This window comes from Furipterus horrens, unplaced genomic scaffold (assembly GCF_987537825.1).
Source record: "Furipterus horrens unplaced genomic scaffold, mFurHor1.1.pri manual_scaffold_7, whole genome shotgun sequence".
NCBI lineage: Eukaryota > Metazoa > Chordata > Mammalia > Chiroptera > Furipteridae > Furipterus > Furipterus horrens.
Window position 1 is genome coordinate 17,703,239 of NW_028327177.1, and position 16,749 is coordinate 17,719,987.

Here is a 16,749-nt window from a genome sequence, read left to right on the forward strand (position 1 = left end):
TTCAGCCAAACACAAATGTTTGTAGTGGGAAAATATGGCTTGATTGGTGAGGTGACACTTTTATCATAATTTCAAAAAAAAAGCATTTACTTTTACATATGCTATGAGTGCATTTAAAAGAGCTGTTCTGGGTTTTTCAGAAGAATTTTTCATAATATTAATGCAAAAATTAGTTTTCCCTTTAGACCTTCATAATTGTAGGAAGCAATCATGTTTTATTATTGCTTTTTCCCTTTTTGTGGTCTCTGAAAAGAAGAGGGAAGAATGGGAAGTTTCCAAACCTCAGCCTGGTGCTTTTGCCAGATTTTGTATGTATAGTTCCCTTTTTTCCCCTGGATTCTTTATTTCTTTGAAATAAAATTTTGAACTAGAGGCTCTTTCTAATTAGATCCAAAAATAATCCATAAATGGGGCCATAGAAACACAAAGTAAATATAATTTAAAACTTTAAATTTTATGTTAAACCGCCCCCCTTTGCTGCTGTTGCTGTTGCTGCCGTTGAGGGTTCTGCATTAGTCTAGTGATATGATCTTTTCAAGAAGACTTTCTGAAATAAAACTGTCAAAATTCATCTCTGGGTTGTTTAATTATCAGCATATGTGTAATACAAACAGTTTTTCATTAGTTAATTTTTTAAAAAATGCTATGAATTCTAGCAAAAAAGCAATGCTGAAATGGACACAGCTGTGGGTTTATTAAATCCAATTCATTCCTAATTTAGTAAGAACTCCCGCTGATTCTAAAGATAGTTTTGCCTGAGTAAGGACTGAATATTGGTCTTTATATTAAGAGGGTGAAATTGTATTTAATGCTTTTATAGTTATTCTATTCTGTCTTGATGTCAATAGTGCACCTGGTTCATAACTTAATGTTCAGAACCAAGATATGTTCCCTGGAAAAATGTAAGGTATAAAAACGGAATCAGTTACTTTAAAGAAATACTTTACTACAATCATATTGTTGTTTTATTTCATAACAAATCACTTACTAGTAAAATAATGTTTAACTCTTTATACTAATATCTCAGAGTTCTTTTTATTTAGTTACTTATTTTTTAATATCAGTAATGAATGTATTTATTTAAGTTGTCATATCATTTTAGAGTTAAGATTTTAAAAATTTCTGACTTTGAAGAATACTATCCAATTTCCTTCAAGCACCACTATAAGAAAGAATGAAGAAGATGATTATAACAGAATAAGATTGGGCCATATGTTTTATCTTGTATTAATACGTACCCTCACTGTATTATTAAATCCTGGGACATTGTAGACTCACCATCTAACTTGCAATATTCATAGAATATAAAAATATTCTTTGGAGTAGTTTTGAGCAACTTCTCTGGGTACTTAAATCCTGGCCTTACAGCTATCCATGTTTTAAATAAAATAGAAAATCAGTAATTATATGTGCGTATGTATATATGTATTAAGTTTCTTTAAACTTAAAATATAATATTGTTACTGTGGCAAGGGATTCTAGTTGCTTTCATGACTATTCTCTCAGTTCCCAAGAGTGTCAAATAAACATAGTCATCTTATTATGATGACTAATCTTACCATGATGTGTTAACTTGGGTTATAAGAACTAATAATACTCATGAAGAAAAACTGCGATATCAGGAAATTAAGGTAAAACTGGTTGCCACTTAAAAGACGCTATGAAATGACAATCAAAGTTATGAAGAGTTATCTGCCTGAAGCAAAGATGATCATCTTTTCTAATGGTCTGCATTGTGTGCTTCATAGACACACCCTGCCTTTATTTATTTTTATTTTAATTGATTTCTTTTTATTGTTTACACTATTACAGTTGCTACCACTTTCCCTCCCTTTACCTCCACCCAGTCCCACCGTCTCTCCTCCTTAAATATCTCCCCATAGTGTTATCTGTGGCCAGGGCAGTGCATAAATGTCCCTTGGTTGATCCCTGACCATCTTTCTTCCCGTGACTCGCCCTCCTTCCCAGCAGCTGTCAGTCTGTTTTATGCATCTAAGCTTCTGTTTCTATTTTGTTCTCAGATGATTTCTCAGCAGACACCCTGCCTTTAAAGACATTAGCCTATATATTTTTCCATAATGCTGCCATCATGAACTTTAACCAAGTTTAATAAAAAATCTATTTAAAGCATTTTATCTCCTTCTATCTTTATAAAAATCTTTGTACTCATTTGAGAATAATGATTATTTGAAGGACTCGGTTGCTTTTTATGTGCTTCTTTATATACTATATGAATTATCTTACATATTCCATTCCTCAGTATTGATATTTAGTTCCAAACACATTTAAGAAAACAAAAAAACAACAACAGTGTTTTCTTTTCCCCTTTCACTGATCCCTTGCTCTGGATCTCGAACAGTATTAGATATCCCAGAAAGCCAATTTTATTACTGTATCAATGACTTCTCCATCTCTAGGATAGCGTCCACATAATCCAGTGTGGAGAACGGGACCAATTAAATGACATTGGTCCAGTCAAGATCAGACAAAGTATAAAACAAAGTGGAGTTACTCATGTCAACCAAGACGGCTACCAGTCAGCTATGACACATTGGTTCAAGAGGGAAACTACGTAAGTCACACTAGACACATCTGACAAAAAGACACACCCAAGATATCTGCGCACATGATCAGAACAGCTGTGTCTGCAGAGACAACCTATTAATAGGCTCCTGGGAAAATTCCACACATAACACCAGGGGTGCCAAGACGTTTATCAAAAAGACCCAGAGGGGTGGAGTAAATCACTTTCAAGGTATAACTGAGGCAGGCTCCAGACCACTGCTGAGGCAGACAAGCTTCACACACCAGAGTGTTGCTCCATGCCACGCTGATCTCCATTGGCATCGGCCCCTGGCAGCTCTGCCTTGTTGGACTGAGGACTTTGTCCTGCTGCCCACCTGGTTCTGGAAATATTTCCTTGCAAGAAGCTGACAACTCCTCTGCCCACTCTGCTGTCTCCCAGACCTGCAGACTGAGACTCTGGGACTCAGGTTCATTATCCCCCATTGACTGCTCTGTGTGTGTGTGTGTGTGTGTGTGTGTGTGTGTGTGTTATATTTCTCTTAGATTGTTAGAGTGTGAGTAGGATATTAATGCATGCTGATGTTCTACTGTGAGTGGACCTGCATTCAATAAATCTGAGTGAATAGCACAGTTACTGTGTGTGACTCTTGTCTGTTCCTTGGTGCCAGGCTGCTCGGCAGACAGATAGCCCAGCAGTTGCCCAGGTGACATAGGAAATACTATATTGCGTACATACGCTTGTAACCCTGGCTGGTTTGGCTCAGTGGATTGAGCGTAGGCCTGCGAGCTAAGTGTCGCTGGTTCTATCTTCCAGTCAGGGCACATCAGAGAAGGAAAACTCTGATTCCAAAAAACCTCCGCTGCCTTGCGGCATACCTCTTCAGGGGAAAGGCTAGGGGAGTAAACCCCGACAGAAAATCCGGAGCCGGAGTCCCTAAGGTGGTTTGACGTTGTAGTCAACACCGGCAACTCCTGCGGCGCACCTGAAGCCAAGCTGTATTGACTCCGTCTTTCCCTTGGATCCTTCAGCTGCGAAGAGAGGGGGGGTCTGCTGCATGGGCAACAGCAGATCCTCCATATCACCCTGCCCAGGCTCTGTAGCTTCAGCTTCACTGGAGAGGACACTCCAGCGTCATCGCAAGATGTTGATTCAACACGGGAGGAGACATATACCGTGTCACTCCCGAGTTGGACTGCACAGCCATTCTCGGCGGTGCAGTTTGACTCTTAAGAAGCTACACCATCGTCTCTCGAGACGGACGGCTGCCGACGACATACGCTTGTGACATCCAGGCATTCATGACTGTCTACAAGGCCCTGAAACTACATTTTCATTGTCTATTTCAATTCCTCCAAATGGAAACTCCCTTTCAGAAACAGGGGGCTCCTCACCTTTTAAAATTGTTTTGCTCACTTAGTTCACCCTGGAATTCTTCCCTTCTTGCTTAGCCATTCCGATTTATTAAGTTTTCTGGTTGCAGCGCATACAGTATTCCAGTTTCTTGGATGATGACCTCTGAAATGACCTCTTTCCCCTGAAACAAATATCAGAAAACCCAATTTTTGTGCAGGCCCTGTCACAGGTATTTAAACGACTTTAGCAAATTAATGACTCTCGTACTCTCCATCTATAAAATATATTCCAAATATGTGCCCATTGAGTTTCTTTCAGCTTAAAATTCAGCATGCCAAGACGCTATAATCCCTCCACAGAGTCTTGGAGGCCTATACCTACAACTCTGAATAAGCAGTGAGGAAGACTCAAACAATGTTCTCTTTTTTTCCTGTTTGCTAAATACTATATGTGAAATATTAATAAACATAATTAATTGAAATGCCACCAAAGGCTACCATTCTTGATACCTCCTCTATGTCAGGGACTGGACCAGGAACTTAACATTCATTTTTTTCTAAGCCCCTGCACCAATTTTGAAAATATTAGAACTTTTTGAAGAAACAGCAAAGAAAAATAGAGAGGTTATATTTCATGCTAAGAGTCCCAGACAATTCATACTGGAGTCTGATTACTAATCACGTTCTGTGGATTTCAAAGCATGTGTTCTTTTCTCCATGTTATTGCACAATCAAGTTTTCTCTTTCGTGACAACTACATCAAACTACAAATCAGAGCTGACTCTGAATCCCAACGCTATATAGATGCTGTGTTAAATGTTCCTATGAAATAGATTCTATTATTATTTTTCCTTCTTTACTTGACAAAATTGAGAATGGATAGAACTTAATTTTTCTAAGTGCTGTTGATGTAAAACAAAACAATTTTCAAAGTCAGGTCTCATCTCTTGCTTATACCTGTATATTATAGTGTTTCTATTTCACCCCATGGGTTATTATTTACCTTAATCTAGGACTCATGTACCAAGCATTTTACTTTTTGTTTCTACTGGAAGTGGGAAAGCTATTATTAGTGTACTTGTGGATTAGAAGATTTATGGAAAAACAAAACAAAATAAAATAATTTTTCTAAGTGAGGACAAATGGCTTCTCTGCTGTGTATTGTGGGATGATTTCCTAAGCTCTCTTAAAGCCAATTTTTCACATGTTTAGCAATAAAATGATGGTTTCTGGGAGGATTCAGTGAGCAGATACAAGTGCAAAAATTTCACCAAATGAGATATTGGGTTGGCCACAAAGTTTTGGTCCCCCCTCCCATAAGATGGCTTTAGCAACGTTTTGTTATTTTAAATTTTATTCAAAATAATTTTGTTAAATTGTATTGTGACAGCTGTCATATCAGCATGCATTAAAAAAATCAAAACAGGTGAATTTTTGTGTAGCCATTTTAATATTGAAGATAGAAGAAAATACACAATATTCTCAGAATATTATACTTCATTATTTAAAGAAAGGTAAAAATGCAACAGAAAAAAAAGATTTGTGTAGTGGATTGAAAAGATTCTGTGACTGATTGAACAAGTCAAAAGTAGTTTGCGAAGTTTTGCACTGAAGATTTCTTTCGGGACAATGCACCATAGTTGGGTAGACCAGTTGAACTTGTTAGCAATTAAATCAGGTATTAAACTGAGAACAATCAATGTTATACCACACAAGAGATAGTCAACATACTCAAAATATCAAAATCAATAAAGTTATTGGTGAAAATAAAAAACGTGTCTTTTATTTTATGGAAAAAAGAAAACTAAATGGACATTTTGGCCAACCTCATATGACATAAATTTTTAATTTTTCTTTTCTGACAAATGGTTTTCTGCATTGTGTGTAAACTGGCAAGATTTCTAGGTCAATTGTTCTTACTGAATTACTCACCAAATGAGAATGAGACAGGATTATTTTCATTTTTATCCTTTACTTTTGTGAATCTTTCCTCTTCTCTATATACATTGGTTTTTGTTTATTTGTTTATTTTGGTTGTACTTTGGTGTGTGATTGTGTGCATGTGTGTGTGTGTGTGTAGCTTTCTATTGAAATTCTGGGCTCTAGAACATTGTTTCTAAAACTATTCCTCTTAGTGGGGTGTATCACCCTGCCCGATAACTACATAGTGTCTTGCTCAGTTATTTTGCCTATGAAATACATGCTAAGTATTTTACTTTTTGGGGAATGTTTCTCAGGCTTTTTATTTCATTAGTTTCCTTTCCTCAAAATTTGCCTTAGAAAAAACTGGGTGCTAGAACATATTTACTATTGCCAGCAAACTATATGGGGAAAAATCATCTACAGAATATATATTCTATACATCCTAAGTGTACTTTAAAACTAAAAAAAAAAAAAAACAACCCTTTATTTATAAGATAAAGCATAGAAGTGTTTTACAGAACACTTAAAATGTATTATTTCACTTGATATTACAAATGTGGTTCTGGGGGTCTGCTTTATTTTTCAGATAGATGCAGAGACAAAGGACTCCATCAAATTCATTGTTGATGTTGGGTAATTTTTACAAAAAATTAAATAGTTTTCCTGACCTTGACAGACTCTCCAAACATGAGTTCTTTCCATTGTGTGTATGAAAGCTAACACAAATCAATTTAACAGCTTTTGTTATTTATTGTGAAGTATTTGTGCTTTCAAGTTGTGTTTGTTATCCTTGGAGAGAAATGAAATGGTACCAACTGTGAAACTATCCTGCAGCTGTTTCTTTCTCTTTCATGAATAACTTAACAAAAGTGGTAATATATAAGTAAAGTCATTTGCCCATTCTAAACTTGGGAAGCCTGAATTTTAATTTCTTCTCAATATATGAAGTAGATATAGTAGGTACCTCATCATGAAACATATCAACCATGCTTTCTCCTCCTTCATCTTGCTTTTCAGGTTACATACCTCTCTCACTCTAAAGGATGAGATGAATTTCTTTTAAAGTTTATTTATTTTCATATGATCAGTCATGTTTATGTATTGGGCATATGTATTTATGAATTTTTTAGTGAAAATTCTACGATCCTTCATGATTTCTTGAGTGTTGTACAATAAAAAGGGAGATCAAAAGGTCCTGTCTGCTAAGCTTTCAAAAATCTGCTTAACAAAAATCTCAAATTATTAGCAGTATTTATCAAACACAAATGCCCTTCAGATTCTGTTGTGTCCAGAAATAAAGTAGGAGATATAAGCTGTTCTCAAACTATAGAGAGATAGGGTGCATACTTTCAAAGCATACCTATTCGATACATGATAACATTATACCTTTTACACCAAAGTTCATTCTACAAAAAATTAGAAAATATAGCATGATAACATATATAAAAATTAAGGCAAAGAAGAGAGAGAAGAAACGTATGCAATGGAAAGACTAGAAAGCTATCATCAGTCTTTTTTAAATTAAATTTATTGGGGTGACATTGTTTAATACAATTACATAGGTTTCAAGTGTACAATTCTATCATACATTATCTGGTATATTCCATTGTATGTTCACCATATATTTGACCCACTTTACCATTTTCTACCTCCCCTACTCCCCATTTCTCTCTGGCAACCATTATGCTGTTGTCTGTGTCTCTGAGCTTTTATTTGCCTTGTTCGCTCATTAGTTGCTTCCAGTTTTATACACTATATGAGTGAAATCATATGATTCCTGATTTTTTTTCTGTCAGAATCATTTTGCTTAACAACTTTGCATGATACTCTCAAGATCCACCCATGTTGTTGCAAATGGCATTATTTCATCTTTTGTATGGCTGAATAGTATTTTGTAAAGATATATGTACCCTATTTTCATTGCAGCACAGTTCATGGTTGGCAAGATATGGAAACAACTGAAGTGTCCTTCATTAGATGTTTGAATAAATTAGATGTGGTACATATAAATAGCATCAGTCCTTGAACCCCCCCAAATAACTTTCTTTCTAAGTTGTTGTCTCCTTGCTGGTGATCTGTAGATTTCTTGTGAGGATCATCTGAGATAATATATATGAAAGTGCTTCCTAATCTGTTCTTCTACAAACATGTATACTATTATTACCAACACCTATAATTCTGGAAATATTCCCTGAATACCTGTTAACAAATACATTATTAAAGTGATAAGATTGTGAACTTACTTTATATTCATCTCCTAATAGTTTAGAATCTAATGATACCACATTATTCTAGAAGGCAGTATATTATTCAGGTTAAACATGTAGCATCCATGCCAGATTTTCTCCTTTTCTACCTTTGACTTTGGTTAAGTTATTTAATCTCTCTGTGCTAATTTCCTCAACTATATGGTGAAGATACTAGTATGGCCTATCCCATAGTGTTTTGTTAAAGTTAAGTAGCTTAGTATAAGTGTTAAGATTGGTCCTGAAACATAGATTACACTAAAAGTCTATTAGCTATGCTTATTGCTATGATGTTCCAAGATTAGATGCTATTTTAAAACTGAGGGACTAAGGAAGCAAACCTCCTAGAGTCACACAGTCACAGTTTCTAGAAATACTGTAGGTTCCAGTATCAGGCTAAATTGTTCTGAATTGTAGTCCCTTTTCTATAACTCACCTCGGACCCTTTAATTCTCTCTATTCTCTTATCTTGCCCCAATTTCCTGTCAAGTCCTGAGCATGAGAGAGAAACTGTAACAGCACTCTTTGTCGACTTGGTATATGAAACATTTACTTCTTTTACTATCTAATTCTGTATAGTCTATGGGTTAATGTTTTCTACTTCAACTATAATCTAGACCAACCAGCACCTAGACAAATGATTCTTCATACTTTACTCAAAACACGAATTAAAATTTGTTGTTTTTAGAGTGATTACCAGCATGAGTTGTGTTGTCTCTGTCAATTTTAGGTATGTGACAGCCTCCATCTCTTTTCTCCTGTACTGCTAGTGGTCATGATAAAAGGGTTTTTAGACTCGTTGTGGAACTTTCCCTTAGAAAATGTTTCTAAACTTTCCATTAGAGCAAATTCTCATATCATAAAACTTCAGATTTAACCAAGAGATCTATTTACCAATTCAAAGATCCCTCAAACTAGTTATAACTTTCAATAATTTCTTAATGACTTGCATTGTCACAGTTATGACATTGCTTTTCTAATATAAATAAATGACTTCTAAAGCCAGGGAACTCTTTGAGGAATTTATGCAGAGTCTTGTGTACAAACTAATTATCCCATGTTACTACCATGGGAAACCAAGTGGAGCATTTATACATATTTGATTTGCTTTCTAATTATTACAATGTTTCATTATAACAAGTCAATTTGAAGAACACTTGGATTATTTGAATACTTAAAATATGCATGCATAGTGCCTATACTTAGCGGCTATATCTAGAACAAAATTTTCTTCAATTTATTATGGATCTTCTCCTGCATAGTTTCTTAATATCTCCAGATTTTTCTGTTGACTATAAATATCTATTTAACTGTGTATATGTTAAACTCATCTACATAATTTTAATGTGATGTCTGAGAGTTTGCCAGTATTCATTGCAACCATTTGCAGTTCTTATTTCTCTAATGCATAAGGCTTGTCAACTTCAGAAAGAACTAGGTGCCTTCCCAGTTCTGTTGCCAACATAAAAAATCTTTTCTTGTCTCTTCTAATATGGAAGTTCCTTTGTAAATGTTATACTGCCACCACAAGACTGATTTTTTTAAAGATTTCAACGCTTTCGGATCTATGAATAGGTCCCAGAGTGGTTCCACAATATATTTTTTAAAAATATATGCAGTCTGTCCCAAGGGTATCCAGACATGTAATGTGAAAAATAGAGAGATTTATTGAAGAAGATACAAGATATAAGAAACATTGTACATAGAACAATGACTCCTCAGTCCCCTTCAAAGTAGGCACCTTGGGACCTCACACAGTTTTCCCAATTGCCATCAGCTGCCCCATCATATTTTCCTGAATCTCATCAACAGTCTGAAACCTCTTCCAATGTGATTTTAGTTTTGGGAAAAGCCAGAAGTCTCAGGGCACCAAAACTGGGCTATAGAGTGGCTGAGTCACCTGGGTGATTTGATGTTTTACCCAAAAACTCTGCATGAGATATGATGCATGAATGGTGTGTTGTCACGATGAAATTGCCAATCTCCAGTTGCCCATGGCTGCGGCCTTCTGGATTATCCAAATAGTTTTCACAGAAGAATATTCAGGCTTAAAGCAAAATTTGATGCAGAGTCGCTGTTCTATTCACTCAGTCATTTTGAATGTGAAGGCCACACAGTACACATGCTCAATGCCATCTACCGCCCCCACATAGTACAGTGAAGTCTTCATTGTTTATGCATGCACATTCCAGTCTACTCCCCTTGGCTGCTGGATTACATCAATGGGGTGCAAACTGTTTTTGATATATTAACTATGCTGGACTTTTTCCAGATAGAACTTTGTGTATAACAACCAAAAGATAACATCCATTTGAATACATCATTTAGATTTTATTTAGTCATTTATTAATTAAGAATTATGAGCTCCTCTAAGTGACTGATCCTTGGTGGAACTCAAGTCTACATATAAAAGATAGTAAGGCAAGTAATTTTCTCCATTAGTTTTATTGATCTTTAAAGTATTATGAATATTTTCTATAATTACAATATATAATGTGAAACTCTGAAGAGGTTCACAGTATAACATTGGAAGATACTGAATAAATATATTAATAATTTTAAAATGCAGAAAGCTTTTTAATGAAGATAAGTGGTTCATTAATTGTATTCTGGAACTTAATTAGAAAATGTTCCACAGAGGAAGTGACATTTTTTTCTTGGGTCTTAAAGGATAAGAACAAATCTCCAAATTCAGAAGTTGAGAGGGAAAATTATGTGGAGAAGAAAGAGTGTAAAAGAATGAAATACTTCGTTAAGGCCACTTTGGCACTGTTGTGTTGGGTTTATACATGTGGGGACAGTGACAGATTTGAAAGGTAAGGCAGGTGAAAGAAACTCAGAGGACAGAAATAAATGAGCTTGGTTGGAGACCTATTATTGGCAAGATAACTTACAATCATTATTTTATCTAACCCTTACAAAGGTTCAGTGAGGTAGATATCATTGCTCACCATTTAGAAATGAAAAAGCCAGAGTGTAGAGAGGTTTAGAGACTGTAAACTAGACCCAAAGCCTGGAATAATATCTGCCCACAGAGCTTGCCCTGTTTGTACCTCTGCCTCAAGAAGTTCACTATCCAGGATAAAGAATGGATTGCAAAGAATCTAATGTTAAATAACAGATATTTTATTAAATAGAAAATGTGGAGTCACCACATATTTTTAACACAAAAGTGTCATTATCAGTCTATGTTTTGTAAGACAACTCTGGCAGCTATATGGACAACAGAATAGAGCAGGGGACCTAACATAAGGAAGATAGAGGAGGAAATAATAGCAACAATAAAAATGAACAGTTTTTAAGCACTAGTTATTAGTCAATAATTATTCTAATATACTACAGATTATCATTTAATACTCAACAAAATTCTTAAACTTGGGTATTTTTACTATGTTTACTTTTCAAATATAAAAGAGTAATCAATTATTCAAGATCTATATCAATTTTAGCCCCAAAATTCTGTCTTTTAGGAAGTCCTTCAGTCTAGTGCAAACTGAGATTGTTGGTTACCTAGTCCTTGAATTGACTAAGTAATTTACCCAGGATCAAACAACTAGTATATAGTGAGGATGGAATTTAATTTCAGAGAGTATTACTTTGGAAACATGCATGTCTTTGAACAAGTTACTTAATCTTTTTTTGATTTAGTTTCTTCAAGGGCAGAGTAAAGATGACATCACCTTCTACCTCATGGAATGTTTTAATGATGAAAATAAAGTGACATAATTCATACAAGTGTTTAAGCCAGTGTGAGACATGTTAAAAGTATACAATAATAATAAAATTTGTGTTTAAACTAAATAACTTTAGCATAAAAGTCCATTCATTTTGTCCTAAATATGTATTCTTCATCTATTTCATTCAGCCCTTTAATAATAGAAATTAGCTGCACATGGACAGGTCTTCATAAACCCAAATGACACAAATTTAACATTAATTCCACTGTACTCTTTCTATTTCATTAAAAAATGTGATGTGCTAACTTGTCTTTTTATGTCTTGATTTATTTTCATAAATGTCACCCAGTAATGAGGCAGAGGAAGAAAAGGAGAATAGAAAAAGGAATAACTTATGTCAAAGACAGCTGAAACTCAAAAAACTCAAGCACGCATGTACTCATGCTATAATTATTCCCATGGTGCTTTTGAGTTCATGATAAACAGGTATCTAGTTTGATTACCAAATATGTCTCAGGAGCGAATATCTGTGCATTAAAAATATCTCTGAAATGAAGTCAATAAGCAAAAATTGTGAAAAGAGCAATTCAGAGAGCTGAAGATGCCTGTTCTGAAAGGAATGCATGCTGATAAATTCAGAACTTTAGCAACCATAATCATGTAAATGTTTTCCTTTGGATTGAATTTCCCTAGTGAGAGTTTTGTAAATTTGGTAGTCTATTTTAAAGGCCATAGTGCATTTAGTCAATTCAATACAACAACCAAATTGGGTACCTACTATGTGCCAGATGTTGCTTTAAGTGCTGTGGATTTAAATGCTTTTAAAAATTAAGATTTTAGTTTCCTACTCAAACTCATTCATATGATTCAGAAAAGGCACCAGGCAACTATAATTAGATAAAATAACATGCGTATAGAGAATTGGAAAGTACAAAAGCAAATTAATCATCTTCCATTCAAAGTGGTTTTCTTGCGGTATGATACCACAATTTATTCATTTACTCATCCAAACCAAAAACCTGGTTTCTCTCCCTTATTTTCCACCTTAAATTTATTAACATCCTTTATCTCTACTACATCCCAGTGGTACATTTTACTTCATGCTGGTATCATTGTCCATGAAAACAATTATGTTTGCCTCTGACTCATCTTAATATTGCACATAAAATGTAAATATGATTATGGGATATCCCCTGTTTAAAATTGTGTACTTTAGCTCTGTGTTATCCATACTCCTTAGCGTGACATATAAAGATAATAAAACACTGGTAAATTAAAATATGAATGAATCAATGAATGAATAAATCTATTAGCTACTGACCTATCCAGGTTCCCCTTTGATCTTTCCCCAAATATCAAGATATCTGGCTATATGAATATGCCATTCTCTGGTTCTCCTATATGCTCCTGCTCCTGTTCTGTTACCCTTTCAATCATATTCACATTATGAGATCATCCTCACCTTCCCATATATATTTCACTTTCACTAACCACCCTCAAGAAGATTTAAAATCCCTCTTCTCTGTTCTACATACACTAGGTCTAATCCCCTCTGTGCCATAGTTATGCTATTAGTCTTTGGAACTTTTTAACTGACCATAAACAGCTTGTGGACGTTGGATTTTTATCTTGTTTATCTTCTTAACACTATGCCTTATGTAGTCTTTGAAACATAGTAGGTTACTAATATATTTGTTGATTATTAGAGGTATGTATAAAGTGGGCAAGCGATGTAGAAATACTGCTATATTCCCAAAAGAATAGCAATTATTTCTCAGTCCATTACATTTTAAAATTTACAGAATTTTACAGACATTATCTAATTTCAGTCTCATTGATGTGAGGTCAGTGATTATAAAGGTCAAATGTAACTATGCCTAAATGAGAAAAAAAAATTGTCTGCTTTTTTTCTAACAGCTGGACCTTGAAAAACTAAACCATCAAGTATGTGCCCAATTAATATACGAAAATTGGCTTTAATTTGCTATCCAAGCAGATATAACTTGTAGGGTAAGGGAAAGAAAGGAAAAAAATAAAACAAATGGGACAACAAAAGAAACCGTCAACATAATTCTTTCTAACTAGAGAGAATTAAGCTTAGTGAAATAAGTCAGGCAAAGAAAGAAAAATACCATATGATGTCACCTAATACAGGAAACTAAAGAACAACACAAACAAATGAACTAAATAGAACAAAGAGCAGAATAGCAGTCAATGTGGGGGAAGGGAGAGGGAGAGAAGGGGGATAAGTAAGGGAAGGGTTTAGTCAAAGAACGTGTATAAATGACTCATGGACATGGACAACGGGGAGGGATATGATTGCGGGAGAAGGGATGGGCTGGATGGGGGAGAGCAATGGTGGAAAAATGGGACAACTGTAATTGAAAAACCAAAAGAAACCATCAACAAAATGAAAAGGGGACCCACTGAATGGGAGAACATGTTTGCCAATGATACATCCAAAAAAGGGTTAATTTCTAAAATATATAAAGAATTTATACAATTGAACATATTTCATTTGTTTTGAATCATTTTTTAAGAGCCAAGAAGATGATCCTTTGATGAGAAGGAACACTTCCAATTCAAAGTATTCCTTGCCTTTCTGGATCAAGAAGATAATTTTTCCAAGGTTTAATTACAATAAAAGATCTGAAATGTTTCATAATTTATGTGTTCTATATATGCCATCACTGGAAGCTCCCTTCTTTCATGTTTCCCTTTCTTACAAATTTTGGATCATATTTCTTCTCCACAAAGATTTTCTACCTTAGTATGAGTGTGAAGCTTTTGAAGTAGTGGTGTGAAATGCAATTTCTGGGCTTAAGCCACATAGACTGTTGTTTAGTAAGACTGAGTAGAGGTCAGTAATCTTATTTAGTAAGCATTGCAGTTCATTCTAATTTGGTAGTCTGTGATTGACACTTCAAAAGAGATTTGTGAATATACTCTAATAACTATGATTGTCACTGAAGCCCATTTGTTGGTTTTAGGGTCAAAATATTTGTATCTTTCAGCCTTAGTTTTCTTATTTGAAAAATATGGGACTTTGATACAGGTAACACACATACTGAGAGAGAGAGAGAGAGAGAGACATCTCAATAGTAAGTGCTGATTATTAGTCATAAGGAGTACAGAGATGATTAAATGTAAATGCTATTATTTATTAGATGGTTGTTATGTGCAGGCACTGATTTAAATTGTCTTTGTGTATCAATTCAATTAATATTTACAATTATCTTACTCAGTGACAAAATTTGTTCCCATCTTACAAAAGAGGAAGATGAGTCAGAGAAGGTGCATAATTTGCTCAGAAGTTTATGCTTGTAATTACTCAAAATAAGATTGAAATTCAAGAAGTGTGCTTTATAGACATCCACCCCTCATCCTTACCAACAACGTTGTGATGCCGCCTACAGACATAAAAAAGGCAGGAGAAGGAAGAGGATTAGAAAATACTGGCACAGTTTTGGCTGCATTTCCAAATACTTGGACTTTTTAAAAACATTTTGTATTTTTGGCACAACATTTCTTAATCTGCAACTAAAATTCAAGGCTACTTAACAGGAGCAGTTAGAGTGATGTCATTAAAGATTTTCCATTTGATGATACAACTTTGTATTTAAAGTTCACGGAAATGTATAAAAGAAAATCATGAAAGCTTCAGAATAAAACCATAATAGAAATAAATAGATAACCTTCATATTACCAAAAACAAATGACCACTACATACGAGAAAATCATTCAATTGAATTTTAATAAAAATGCAAATTAAACTAGCAGTGTAATAGTAGGACCCATCTTTCCTGAATTACATCTTTTAGTGTTTTCCGAACTCTTTTTTTCTCTCCCCATACCCTGCCATAAACTTTAAATATTAATGTTTCACAAGAACAAGGGGTACTTTATCATTTTCTACACAATTTCTTTGGGAGATTTGATCCACTCTCATGGTTTCAATTAAATGTTAAAGAATTCACAAATTCTATCCCTAGGTACGGCATCTTATTTGAGGTTCAAACTCATATCTAACACTTGAGTTCCTCCAACAAAAGTCAAGACCAAAAAATTTTAGGCAAATCCATTATGTAAAGTCAGCATTAGGTTTATTGAGCACCTTTTCTGGATAGTGTACTCCTGAGCAGTCCTCAAACCATCCAGGGAGCATCCATGAGTTCAGTGAGCTCATTTTTATTTCATATGTTGACTCATTAGAGCAAGATCTGTCCTTAGTTCCTTAATGTTTTAGGACATTGCTAAGTCACTTTTATTATTTCTTTTCTGAATGGTTATAATTTTCTTTATTTTTTTTCAGATTACTTACTTTTTTATGCATTCTGATTCTAGAATAAAATTTTGAAAGCTGAGTTCGTTTATGGATATGCTGGTTATTAAGCTATTCTCTAAACACCAAAGGTATCCATCTACTTTGAGTATAAAATAAAATACAGACTCTGTTTTGGGTGTTTGGCTAGGGCTATGCACACTGAATGTATTCTTTTGACAACCCAGCTGGTGAGAAATATTAGGTCCCACTAATAAGGATAACAGAGAGCAAGCAAAAAGCTGTGGGAGGAGATATTTGCCTCTTCTTGATCTCTTGCTTTTCCTGGTAGTGAGGCTCTATTGTGGACTTTCACCACTTACCCCTTCATCTTATTCTCCAGAAGCTTTTGGTACTTCTCAAAGCAACCTCATTATGCCTTCTCACATATTCAAGAGTCAGCTGAGTAATGTTCTCTCCTCTAATACCTAATTTCCTAATCTTCACAATTCCTTCCATGATCTCTGGGTTCTCATAAACCCAAATCCTTCTCTTTGTTCCTCCAGCTCAATGGATAGGATCAGCTGTTATTTCCTAGTTGACGATTCAGCGTTTCACTTTTTCTGCGGTCAGCATCTGTTTAGCCCATACTCTATATGTTCTTTCTGTTGAGACACCTAGTGTGTTTTTCATGTTCCTCACTGGATCCTTATGGATGCACTGTACTCATAGACTCCCATCCAAAACCTCCTTCAAAAATGAA

General features: G+C 34.8%; 1 protein-coding gene across 3 annotated transcripts in view; it reads left to right on the plus strand.

The window, feature by feature from the left end:
- CSMD3 (CUB and Sushi multiple domains 3) overlaps nt 1-16,749 on the plus strand; it is a 908,638-nt gene that overhangs the window by 33,325 nt on the left and 858,564 nt on the right. The gene's annotated exons all lie outside the window — the stretch shown is intronic.